General features: G+C 45.9%; 1 long non-coding RNA gene across 1 annotated transcript; it reads right to left on the bottom strand.

The window, feature by feature from the left end:
• Positions 1-205: 205 nt before the first annotated feature.
• On the bottom strand, positions 206-520 carry LOC134874845 (uncharacterized). Its single transcript, XR_010167133.1, has 2 exons — positions 382-520; positions 206-281 (listed from the first exon to the last, which is right to left on the bottom strand). It is a non-coding gene; the product is annotated as an uncharacterized LOC134874845 (long non-coding RNA).
• Positions 521-13,323: the final 12,803 nt, after the last annotated feature.

Genomic DNA, 13,323 nt, shown 5'->3' with positions numbered 1-13,323 from the left:
TCTTTTAAACTGTAGTAAATATTTCAAGTATAAAACTTTTTTTTAAATGTGTTTAGTGTAATACCTCCAAATGTCCACTTGAGCGTGCTATATCTTTACCTTCATCTATCCACTAGGGGAGCTTTTCTATTTAGTCAAAAGTCAAAGTCAAAGTCCACTTTATTGTCAATGTAGCTCTCTCCACGACGACACAGACACAGGTCGGTTCTTTGGAACGGGCGTTTATTGTTGTTGCTTCCACCTTTGGTCCCGCCACTCATGCCTTGTTAACGCCGTGAGAACTATACAGTACATAAAACAAATAAAAACCAGACAATGTACAATTACGCTGTGGCGCGAAATGAAACAAATGACATTTTACAGATAACTTAAACAAAATACCTCGTTGGCCGCTTGTCGTGAAAAGAGGTTCTTTCGTCAATAATTGATACATTAAATAGCGGAGATCTGTGAGCACCTGCCGCTCGACTCATTGAACTATGAACTGTACCGTCCCTCAACTAAATATGTAGCGGTAAACACACAAAACATTAGTTCCGGGCAATATCAAAATGCAAACAATTAAATAATGCACTATTGGCTGCAGCTCTTTTAGCATGTTGAACATTGATTTACAGAACAAATTTTTGAGATATGAAATACATTTTAACTTACAAATAAATACATATTTATTTATTACACAAAATCTACTAATGAAGCATGAACATATTTATTCAACAGCACTTACACTCCCACCAAATCACTCATTAACTTGGAATGGGGGATTTCTTTTAAAGAAAGATTATGAAATGAATCAAATGTCTTAAGTCTGAATGAATGTGACCTTATTTATGGGACTTAGTTGGCCTCTATTAAGGTAACTACTTTGTGAATGGGCCTTTCAAGGTGAACTGATCTCTTATGTGATTTTCCCTTATCAAGTGTAGTGTCACTGACTAGTAGCTTCAGCTTTCGCACCATGCCGTCTGCACTAGAGTAAGCTTCCACTACCCTGGCAAGCTTCCATTCGTTTCTTGGTAAGCTGTCATCTTGAAGTAAGTCAAGTATTGCATGACCTCGCTGAAGCTTGATGGAAGGTAGGTTCTTGGAATCTTCAGGGCAGCTAAACGAGGCAAATCTTTAAGCCATGACTCCCACCGTGGCAGGATGTGCTCTGGAAGGTTTTCATCCCAGCTTACTTTGTCTCTGCATAGCACCTGAAGGATCTGTTTACCAACTAGTATGAAGGGAGCCACAAATCCTAGCGGGTCATAGACTGAGGCGACTGTCGAAAGAACCCCTCGCCTTGTCAGTGGATTCTTCTTAACTGTAACCCTGAATTGGAATTCATCTGCTTCAACACACCACTGAACTCCAAGTGCTCGCTCAATATGAAGTTCTCCTAAGGCCATGTCTGGATCCTTGGTTTGGGCACGTTCTTCAGGTGGTATTGCGGCAATCCCTTCTTTGAAGTTCGACACAAACTTATGCAGCCGAAGGTTTCCTGTTCTGCACAAGGCTCTTGACTCTTCTACGAGATGTATTGCTTCAGCGGCTGACTTAACGCTTGTTAAGCCATCGTCGACGTAAAAGCTTCTCTGGATGAACTTGATGGACTCTTCGCTGAATCTACCATGACCCTGCGATGCAAGATGTTTGAGTCCAAAGTTTGAGCAGCCAGGAGATGAAGCTGCCCCAAACAAGTGCACCTTCATTCTGTAGACCAAGGGTTTGGAGTCCAGATCACCTTTATCCCACCAGAGAAACCTTAGGTAGTCTTGGTGTTCCCTTGCCACGTGAAACTGATGGAACATCTTTTCAACGTCGCACATTATGGCTACTGGACCTTTTCTAAATCTACAAAGCACTCCAACTAATGTGTTAGTCAGGTCTGGCCCGGTCAAGAGATGGTCGTTGAGAGACGTTTCATGGTAGCGTGCTGAACAGTCGAAAACCACTCGGATCTTCCCGGGTTTATGGGGGTGGTAGACTCCATGGTGCGGAATATACCATGCTGGTTGGTTATCGAGTTCAGGCTGTGGAACCATCTCAGCGTCTCCTCTGATTATTATGTCGTTCATGAAATTGACATAATCCTCATAATACTGCTTGTTTCTCCTCAGTCATCGCTCTAATGAGGTTAGCCTATGAACTGCACATTGTTTATTGTCTGTGAGATTAGGTTTATCCGTCTTGAAAGGAAGCGGGAGTTCATAGTGGCCATCTTCCTTCTGCCTTATACCTTCTTTCGCTTTGGACAAGAAGAGAAGGTCTTCCTGAGAAACTGGGTTGTCATCTGCAGTGTGATCAGTGAAATCAGATTCGAAAGCTTTGATTATGTCTGTTGGATTGATCTCTTTGACTTGACTTCTGCACACGAAGTGTACCTCCCTCTTAAGCTTAACAGATGGCTGCAAAGCAGGTGACACTTGTCGCACTATGATTCTGTGACTGGTTCCTATTGCATCACCATAGTCAGTTTCTGGATTCGAGGAGCCGACAATACTCCAGCCGAGATCCGTTCGCTGTGCATATGGACGATTTTCTTCACCCAACAGAATCTCTCTTGGAAGGAGGGCTTGTTGACAGTTATAGCCAATGAGAAGGCCCACTTCACAATCCAATGGTGGTGGAATCTTGTCTGCCAATTGTTCCAGATGAGGCCATTTCAAAGCAGTTTCAGAAGTTGGAATGTGCGACCTGTCTGCCGGAATGAACTCTCGTGTGAAAAGTGATGGCAATGGAATCCTTTTCTCCAAGTTGTATCCTCTCACTTGTAGATTTGACAGTTTCTGACAGGGTACTACTGTTGACTTTGTAGACATTGTGGACAGCTGTAAACTGACACTCTCTGTGTTTGTGTTGAGGTCCTGAGCTACTTCATCTAGGATGAAGGTTGTATCGCTCTGCGTGTCTAAGAGTGCGTAGACCAGAACTTCTTGATCTGGCTGTCTTGTGGATGAGACCCAGACTGGTACAACTGATGATGTTAATGTGCTTAGGCCTTCTTGAATGACTCTGTTAGTAGTTGCGGTTGCAACTATTTCTTTGGTGTCTACTTTGTCCATTAGGTTGTCGTATGTCTTTGGAGGTGTCGACCTCTGATATTCCTTGAACTTGTCATCATGCAAACATGTCGGGTGTCTCTTCTGACACTTTTCACATGTGCTCTTGTTACCACAACTTCTTGAGTGATGGCCAGTCTTCAAACACCCAAAGCAAGGCTTCTCTGCTTGCACAAACTTTACACGATCTTGAACTGGCTTTTCAACGAAACTTCTGCACTTGGCAAGGACGTGCCCTGTTCTTTTGCAGAAGATGCATGATGAGATGCTGCTCTGTGTTGTGTTTGTGGACAGTGTCTTTGCTTGAATGGTTTGGCTTCTTGGATGCTTTGGTTTCTCGCTTTCCACACTCCTAAGCGCCTGTACTGAGGTTATAGGATCGCAAGCAAGATCTGCTTCCTTTGATATGAAGGCTACAAGCTGTTTGAATGGTGGGTACCCGGCGTTTGCTTGTCTGACTTCCATCGCTTTGCGGTTCCAACTGGATACCAACCAATCTGGCAATTTTAGAAGGATTTTTTGACTCTCATTGCAGTCATTGAGAACTTCTAATGTCTTGATGTGGGGCATTGCAGCCTCACAACTCTTGAGAAAGTCTGCAAATTCTCTTCGCAGCCATCTCTAGAGCTTATCTTTGGCCATCCGTGCAGTTTGTCTCTGAAAGACTTCCCGATAATGAATGGGTCTCCAAAGCGTTTATCCAAAAGCTGCCAGGCTGAGTCATATGCTTCTTCAGTGCCCAGTAGGAAGAATCCTTCAACGGCTTTCTTTGCAGCGCCACCTAGGTACTTTCTTAGGTAATACAGTTTTTCATTCTTTGGAATGTTTTTCCTTTCTATTAACGTTGCGAAAGATAGACGCCAGTCTTTGTACTTCAAAGGTTCTCCAGTGAATAATGTAGGCTCTGGTGTTGGAAGACGATTGGCGCTTATAGCTTCTGCTAGCATGTTGACTAGATCAGGGCAATTCTGCGCTTGAGGAATTGGTGGAGTTTGAAGCGCCAATTGCAGACTTTGGGGACAGGGAGCTAGACTTGCAACTGGTGGGGCTTGAGGGACAAATGGAGGACTTGAGACATGGAGGGTTTGACTTGTGACTGGCATCGCTTGAGCAATGAATGGGGAACTAGATGCGTGGAGATTAAGAAAGTGAGGTTCTCCTGTCGATTCAACATCATGCAGCGAGTCAACTGTTTCAAAGTTTCCTTCAGCTTGGGCGTAGACTTTTACTCGGGCCCTTGCAGCGTTCAACTTCTTCAACTCCTCTAGGCGATCGAGTTTTCTGCGCTTGTCTTGTATTGCCTGTTGTCTGTAAAAATGTTCCGCCTCTAGCCTTTGAAGTTCTACTACTTCTCTTTCTTGCTCATCCAACACTGCCAAAACTTCTTGAGATGCAGCAGCCTCAGCCGCAGCCTCACTTCTTTTGACTGAGTGGATGCTTGAGATGGAAGAACCACATTTTGATTGACGAGACGGTCTTGATAGAGAACCTGTTGAGTCTAAGATTGATCCAACATCAGGCCACGGTTCCTTTTCTTCATCTGCTGTATGCCCTTTAAGCTGCCCTTTTGCCTTTCGAATGATGAATCCTGAAAGCGATATGCATGTGTCAACTCTGCGCCTCAGGTCTGGTTCAGGAGCTTGCATTTGACGCAACTCTTCATAAATTACTTTAATATCAGAACAGGATATTTCCACATTCTCAATCAGCTCATCCAATTCATCCTTAGAGGCCTCATCAGTCAATATTTCCTTAGCTAGTCTTGCATGATATCTCCACTTCTGGTAGATGATTCTGTAGCAACGTTTTACACTCTTCAGCCTTTCATCTTGAAGTTCCTTTCCCTTCTCTGTTAAGGTTCGGGTTCTTTCACCTCTGCGAAGCTGTTCCACTTCTTCTGCAACTTTGGTGTCTGTAGTTTCGAGTGTAGTGTCTGTAGCTTCAAGTGTAGTGGGTGACTTGGCATTTTTACGGTAGGTCTCTGTGCTTGAGATAGACATTTTGAGATAATTTCAAAGGCTATGTGTGAATGTAAGATTCAGTAAACTTGAATGTGAATAACCAGGAATGTTGTTAACCTTATAAATTAAACAAACTGTGCGAAAACTATGTGGGAAGCCTAAATTCTGAATATAGACTTCAGTAGTGCACCAAAACACTGTAGTAGCCTTTAAAGTTATCTAGACTTCGAGTTCACAAAATAAAACATCTGAAATAATTTTGGCACAAATATGAAACAATAATTTTGCTTAGAAATGCATTAAATCACTTATTCTTCACATATACGAAGTTTTCAAATAAGTGAAGTCACCATTTAAACGTCGCTTAAGTGCCCCTTTAAGCTTGGTTACCTTTCATAAAACACACAATTCGAACAAATCTTAATGTCTACTTATAGTGTGCTTTAAAATTTACAAAACAAAACTTTAATTTTCTTATGGGATTAAACTTCCCTTTAAACCCTTCTTAAGGAGTGGAGTACCCCTTTAAACCTTTTAGCATGTAACAACAACGAACACCAGCACATTAGATTGATTCCCAAAAATGTAGGCTTAACACAATATGCAAGGTTAATAGGCCTGAGTCCAGGCAATTTCCAAGTTTAACCACTCCTCATACCACTTTAACTTGAAGGTAGAGCACTTCTTGGCTTTGGCTTGAAAAGTCGCACTTTCAACACAGTCTAGTCACCGTTGCTAGCGGTCCGTAGCCTACCACGGCTTATGGGCTTTCTCTCCCGTTATGCTGGATCTCCGCTGCGCCGTTACCGCTACCGTGATGTCTTCTCTCCTACCCGTGATGAGCAGTCGAGTTCTCACTGTAGCTCTCTCCACGACGACACAGACAAAGGTCGGTTCTTTGGAAGGGGCGTTTATTGTTGTTGCTTCCACCTTTGGTCCCGCCACTCATGCCTTGTTAACGCCGTGAGAACTATACAGTACATAAAACAAATAAAAACCAGACAATGTACAATTACGCTGTGGCGCGAAATGAAACAAATGACATTTTACAGATAACTTAAACAAAATACCTCGTTGGCCGCTTGTCGTGAAAAGAGGTTCTTTCGTCAATAATTGATACATTAAATAGCGGAGATCTGTGAGCACCTGCCGCTCGACTCATTGAACTATGAACTGTACCGTCCCTCAACTAAATATGTAGCGGTAAACACACAAAACATTAGTTCCGGGCAATATCAAAATGCAAACAATTAAATAATGCACTATTGGCTGCAGCTCTTTTAGCATGTTGAACATTGATTTACAGAACAAATTTTTGAGATATGAAATACATTTTAACTTACAAATAAATACATATTTATTTATTACACAAAATCTACTAATGAAGCATGAACATATTTATTCAACAGCACTTACAGTCAAAGTTTCTACTTGTGTTATACATACAGAAAATTGAAATACCGTTTCTGGCAGTCCCACAGTGCGAACATAAACAACAACATATAACATAAAAAGAAAATAAAATAAAGGGGGGGGGGGGGTAAAAAGGGGTATACAGAAAAAAAACGAAGTAATATATACAGACATTAGACACAATCAACACAGTTTGACAGTAGTGCAAGTAGTGCTTTAGTGCAAATAATACTTTGTGCAAAGTACATTTTCAGTAGCAGCGGAGAATAGAAAGTGACTGGTGCTGGATGAGGGACGGGTGTGTGAGGGAGAGGGATTAATGTCCTGGTACATTTCCATTGAGGCTGTGGGGAAAGGTGAGCGGGACAGAGGGCGGAGATGTCCCGGGAGAGATGGGAGCGGGGGCAGAGGGAGATAAGAGAGGGGGAGAGAGAGGGAAGGACGGAGAGAGGGGGAACGAGAGGAGAGAGGGAGAGAGAGAGAGAGGTAGGGTAGGGAGGGAGGAGATTGCCAGACGGTGAGAGCTGCTAGACTGGCTGAGGTGGAACTACTGACTGGCGATGTCGATCTTCCCCCTGAACAGTTGACTCCAGCCCAACCTACCCACCCTAGGCTTCGGGCCACAGAGGCTGCGGGTGCTCCACCCAAGAAGAGGACTAGGTCTGATAAGCTGTCCTCTAGGGTAGACCTGCTAACTACCAAGCTAGGCCAGATGAAGTCACTTCTCCTGGCTCTCCACCCTTGTGCCTGTAAAGAACATGCCACAGCACCCAATCCACCCATGGCTGAGCTGGTTACAGAGGAAGACATTGTCTCCATGGCAGCTTCAGCCACTCAGTTTAATGAGTATGACGAGGAGGCCCAGCCCACGCTTCTGGGCCTGGCTCATGTTCCTCAGCTCGTTGATCTTCGGAAGGGGCAGATGATGGCTCCATGGTTGCAATTATTTGCATGGCACTGGCCCACCTGCAGCTAGACGTACGGCAGCCAGAAACATCGCCTGCCAGTGCTTTCTTCAGGCGCACTCTGACACCCGCCACTTTCACTGTTCCTCCCTCTAGTGAATATCTGAGGGAGTTGCATGCATGCTCGAGGGACACTAGGGCTCTTTCCCGTCTTACGTCCGATGGCCGAGCCCTGGCAGCTATGCAGGATGCTGCAAGATTTGGCCTTGACCACATGCAGACTGTTGATCCTACCATTGCTTCACTCATAGTCTCCCCCGAGACCCCAGTGCCGGGTCACTGATGACCAAAGTCTTACGATACAGCGGCGCGCATGGGCGGCATAGGCAATTCCCTTTCTCACCTCATGCTCGCCCTCTCAGCTTCCGTACAGCAGGAGGCTTTTAGCGCTTCCTCAGTGATGCTTCATTACAAGCGTTCGCTCTGATGTCAAGAGAGCTTGGGCGCCTGATGTCCATTCTTTTCCAGACTCATCACAGTCACCCTTGTCAGAGGCATGTAGGAGGACCCTCCGTACTGTCCCAGTGGAGCAGGGGGAGCTGTTCGGTTCAGCTGCCTTGCAGGTGCTCGAACGGACTGTCCAGGCTAATCAGACCAGGCAACAGTTCTCAGCTCTTTGCAGATACATGCCGACCTCGATGGGCCTAGGGGCCCCGCGTCTGCCTCCCGAGGCCGCTCCCATCCACCGGCTCACCCCAGTGTCCACCATGGGCCTCAGCAACCCACAGAGAGACCTGCCCACTACCATCGTGGCCCGCTAACATGCCCCCCAGGCAGCCTCGGCCTTTAATGCCTAACTGTCGCCCCCCCAAAGCCTCCAGAGGCCGGGGGCAAGGTACTGGGGCCTTGGGGCCGGCTGTCGGTTATTTTTCCCAGCAGCAGCTCCACTGTAGCTCATGCTTCAGACCCCTGGGTGGTTTCCACCTTAACCCAGGGGTACAAACTTCAGTTCCGGCGCCGGCCCCCAGCCGGGTCAAAACGACCCTCATAAGCGACCCGGCAAAAGAATTAGCCCGGAGCCAGGAGCTGTCAGTACTCCTTGCCAAGGGTAAAATCGAACCTGTGGACCCCATATCATAGCCCAGGGGATTCTACTCGACCTACTTCCTGGTAAGGAAGAATCTTCTGAGGGGGACTCAACAAGTTCCTCAAGACCTTACCCCTTACATGCAGAGCACAGCAAACGTTCTTCGTACTGTTGCCAGGGGGGAATAGTTCACGTCTATCGACTTGAAACATGCATATTTTCATATGCCAATTGTGCCTCATCACAGGCAGTTCCTTCGATTTGCCTTCAAAGACAAGTCATTTCCAGTTCAGGGTGCCCATGGGTGTTCACCAGGTGTGTCCCGGCAGCCCTCTTGCCCCTGCATTCTCAAGGTATGAAAGTTCTACCATATCTAGACGACTGGTTAATTTGTGCACCATCCCGGTTGCAGACAACCCGGGACAGGGTGAACTTGGAGAAGAGTTGTCTGAACCCCTCAGAACCTAACCTTCATTGGTGTGGCTCTGGACACAGTCACAATGCGGGTCTTTCCATCTGCTCAGCACCTGGATGACGTACTCCAGCTTCTTCCCCTCTTCCGAAGGGGCAGATATCTGCCATACATCCTCTTTCTTTGCCTCTTGGGCAAATTGACAGCTGCCTCAGCTTGCTACTGCTGCGCCCCCAGCAGAGATGGCTGAACGGCCTCCAAGTTGCACGGGCCGAAAAAAATCAGGGTGCCTCTCCACTCTATCCCAATGGAGGGAGAGGTCGTATCTGTCAAGAGGCGTGACCATGGGCTCCTTTCCTTTGCGCAGAGAGACCGTTACGGCGGATGCCAGTCTCTCTGGATGGGGTGCGGTGTGGCAGAACAGGACAGCTCGGTGGCAGTGGTCTGTGCAGGACGGCACAGAGCACATCAATGTGCTAGAGCTACGAGCTGTGCACCTAGTACTCAGGCACTTCCTGCCATACCTGAGGGGAAAGCATGTGCTTGCTGATCGGACAACACTACAAGTGTTTCATATAAACCATCAGGGGGGCACCAGATCTGCAAGCTTGCTAGAGGTGTCCCAGACTCTCCTGACCTGGGCAGCCCCTTGCCTGGCCAGCCTACAGGCAATGTATCTACCAGGAGAGCAGAACCAAGTCGCCAACATCTTCTCTCGTCACAAGCCCCCGCCGGGGGAGTGGCGGCTTCATCAGGAGGTGGTGCACAGCATCTGGGGTCTCTTCGGCAGGGCAGGGGTAGCTCTCTTTGCCTCGAGGATTTCGACCCACTGCCCCCTATGGTTCTCCTTGATGGAGAAGACCAGCCCCTTGGGTCAGGACACCCTGGCTCATTCATGGCCAAGATGCCTTCTGTACGCCTATCCACCCCTTCCCCTGATCCCATCAACACTTCTCAGAGTGCTCCATCAGGGCCACAGGCTTCTTCTGGTGGCTTCCTTCTGGCAAGCGAGGACTTGGTTCTCCCTGCTACATAGACTCTGTTGCGGGACACCTTGGCGTCTCCCCAACAGGAAGGCCCTCTTGTCTCAGCTGGAGGGTTGGATGTGGCATTCCGACCCCTGTGGCCTTCAGCTGTGGGTCTGGCCACTGGAGGGCCCGACCCGCTGCTGAACGACTGCATAGAGCCTGTCAAGAGGACTATTCTCAATGCCAGGGCACCGTCCACTCGTATTCAATACAAAAACAGGTGGAAACTATTCTCTGACTGGTGCCGAGAGCGAAACGAGGACCCAGTTCATTGCTCGGTACTGGCTACCCTTGAGTTCCTGCAGTCCCTCCTAGATGACGGCCGGTGTGCCGCTACCATCAGGGTGTATGTGGCTGCTATCTCAGCTCAACACGCAAGGGTTGACAACAACACTGTGGGGAGCCACAGGCTGGTATCCCTCTTCTTAAGGGGAGCTCTGAGGCTGTGCCCCCCGAACGTCCCAAGGGCTCCTACATGGCCGTCCTATGCTCACCTCCCTTTGAACCCTTGTCACAGGCAGAACTGAGGTGGCTCTCAGCCAAGACTGCTTCCCTTCTTGCCATCACTTCAGCAAAGCGTACTATCGAGCTACAGGCCTTTTCCGTTAACAGTTCGTGTCTTAGATGGAACTCAGAGTGCTCAGGTGTCACCTTATGGCCAAATAGCGTTCCTCTCTAAGGAACTGCTCTCATTCCAATCGGCCTATTGAATGATATAAATGAATTTGTATTGCTCGCTCATAAAGAGATGTTTATGTATAAAAGCTACCAGAGAGGCTAAAGGTTAAAGGTGAGATAAAAACATAAAAAGGAACTGCATATTGCTACTTTATTCACAGAAAATATTAACTGCACATTCCTTTGTGAGAGAAGGCAGAGAGGCCAGAGAGAGGGACAGCGGGAGATAGTGAAGAGAGGCCCCTGGGTGCTTCACAAATGACAGGAGAGTTATGGCAAAGAGTAGAGAAGGATTAGATAACAGGCTGCAGACCCGGAAATCGTGGATGCAAGAGAGGACTTCTGTCTGTTCTCCAACCAGAAACCAACATGCACCACACTCAAAAATATACATTTAACATGTCATAAGGGACTGGCACTTTTCTGTTTCACAAAGTATAAATATTGTGTGATGTCACATGTCAAGGCTCTGGGTGGAAATGAAAGACAGTACCTGCTTGCAGTCTGTGGCTCAATAAATCCAGAAACCTTAATATTGAGAATGTGTATCCCTATCACAACTGGAAATAAATCAGCTTTATTATAACCTCATCACTTTGTTTGGACTCCTTGCCTCGTAGAGAAATTCTAGAACACAACAGTCCCACAGTGAAAGCATTTACATTGTTACAGGAAGAGTAGCATAGCAGGTAAAAAACAAAAGGCATGCAATAATGAGCTAACATACAAACATACTAAAGAAAAGCACACATTAGTTATACTAGAATAAAAATAAGTAGGTTAGTACACATCAACAAAATGATGATCAGCAACTTCAAAACTTTGTGACATGAAAGGTAACGTATTGGGACATTATACAAATTATGATTGATGATGGTGATTATTGCACAGTGCTTCAAGATAAGTGTCTATATTTGACAAGATCTCAACAGTGGGGGGGGGGTCTACCAGGGGCTGCTGGTGGAATTTTTTCTAGGTAGGGCTGTGCCACATGCAATCAATTTCAGCAAACATCCCAGTATGACTTAATGCAACAAAAAAAAACAGGACTTTTCAGTGTTAATTCAACAGTCTTACATTTTAATGCCTCCATAAACAATTTAAGCATTTGAGACTGAGCACTATGTACAACAACTTAAAAACAATGGCATTAGCAATACAGTGGTGAGAAAACGTGCATGATTTTTTTACAGTTTATTTGTAGAGGAATTTTGCTCTTCTCTCCTTCTGTGTGGCAAACCTCTCAATGACCTTCTCATTAAATTCAGGAGTGTCCTTGACAAGTTTCTTCTCCATGGAGAGCATAGCCAGAGCCAGGGTTTCCGTTAGAAAAAAAATCTGCCGGTCAAAGTGACCGGCCGAGGTTTCACCTTCCGGTCACAGACCGGTCATCATCATCATCATCATCATCAGCAGCAGCACCTCTCTTGTGAGTCGCATCTGGAGTCGTCGCATCTTTCAGAAAAAAACTTTTAAGGCTACTCTGCCTGGGACCGGCCATATTTTAACAATAGCCGACGTAGCCTATTTGTTTGTTAGCAGAAGACGCTAGCCGCATTCAATAAACAAAGTGGTTGTCATGTTTACGCTTTTCGCGGTAGAATCTTTGCTGCACGCAAACGCTCGTGGGCCAATCACACGCCATACACCTTCCGATGTATTTGTAGGCCTGTTAGGTTAAATTATTTTATTCTAATAGGCTACTGTGTTACTACATTAGACTTAGCCTAAATGGTAGTATTATTCTGAAAATCAAATTGAGTTAGATAGAGGGATTATTAGTCAATTTCAAACGGACACTTTGACCGGTGAGATTTCATTTTCTCGGACATTTATTTTTTTTCCCGGCCAATGTCCGGTAATTACCGGACATTGGAATGTCTGGCCAGAGCATTGAGGCGATCCTGTGTCATGGTGTTTCTCAGGAAGGTCTTGATACTCTTCAAAGTAGAGAAACACCTCTCAGATTCAGCTGTTGTCATGGGTGTGGTGAGGAGGATCCTGAGAACACAGACAGTCTCTGTGAAAGTGCTCTGAAGGTTGTTCTCCATGAAAAACTGGTACAGAGACACTGCACCACTGCAAGCATTGAAATCACTGTTATCATAGATGAGGGACAGTTCCGTTTTGAGCTTGGCCTTGTTCAACATGGGGTACACCTGCACTGTCGTTTCAAGTGCTGCTTCAGGGAACTTCACACTATGTTGTGGGAACATCTCTCCATGCAACGGTGTTGCGCTGATGAGGTGCTGGGTGAAGGAGAACCGCTCCTTGGCGTGCATCAGGATGGTATCACAAACCTGTAAAAGATATATCAGTATCTAAAAGTAATTAAAACACTTTAAAGATATTAAAAAGTATATGACTACTAAGATTTTAACACCATAACTCCAAATTATACTTCACAGCATGTTTCCTTCTCCTGATCTTTAACTCTCTATTGGTTTCCATAACATAATAAGGTTTACAGCGGCATTTCAATAAATAAACCACATGTTTTCTGTTACATATGAGGATGCCTTATCCATTTTGTGACAGCTCTGACATAAACCTGGAATCTACAAAAATTGTAAACAAAAATATGAATGACAATATATAAAGGTTTTTTTTAGCTTTTATTTTGGCTACATACCACAAGCACTGAAAAATATTCTAGGGCAAACACTGACAGATCACAACTTACATCTGTAGCCAGCCCCTGTTGTTCTCCTGCTCCCAGCGTCCTCCGTCTCTTGGTGGGCTCCTGCGGCTGGTCAGATGCACTCAGAGAGGAAATGGAGGCCCTGGTCCGATAC

Source organism: Eleginops maclovinus, chromosome 13 (genome assembly GCF_036324505.1).
Source record: "Eleginops maclovinus isolate JMC-PN-2008 ecotype Puerto Natales chromosome 13, JC_Emac_rtc_rv5, whole genome shotgun sequence".
Lineage (NCBI taxonomy): Eukaryota > Metazoa > Chordata > Actinopteri > Perciformes > Eleginopidae > Eleginops > Eleginops maclovinus.
The sequence above is the reverse complement of the archived record's forward strand: the minus strand, read 5'-3'. Positions and strand labels throughout refer to the sequence as shown.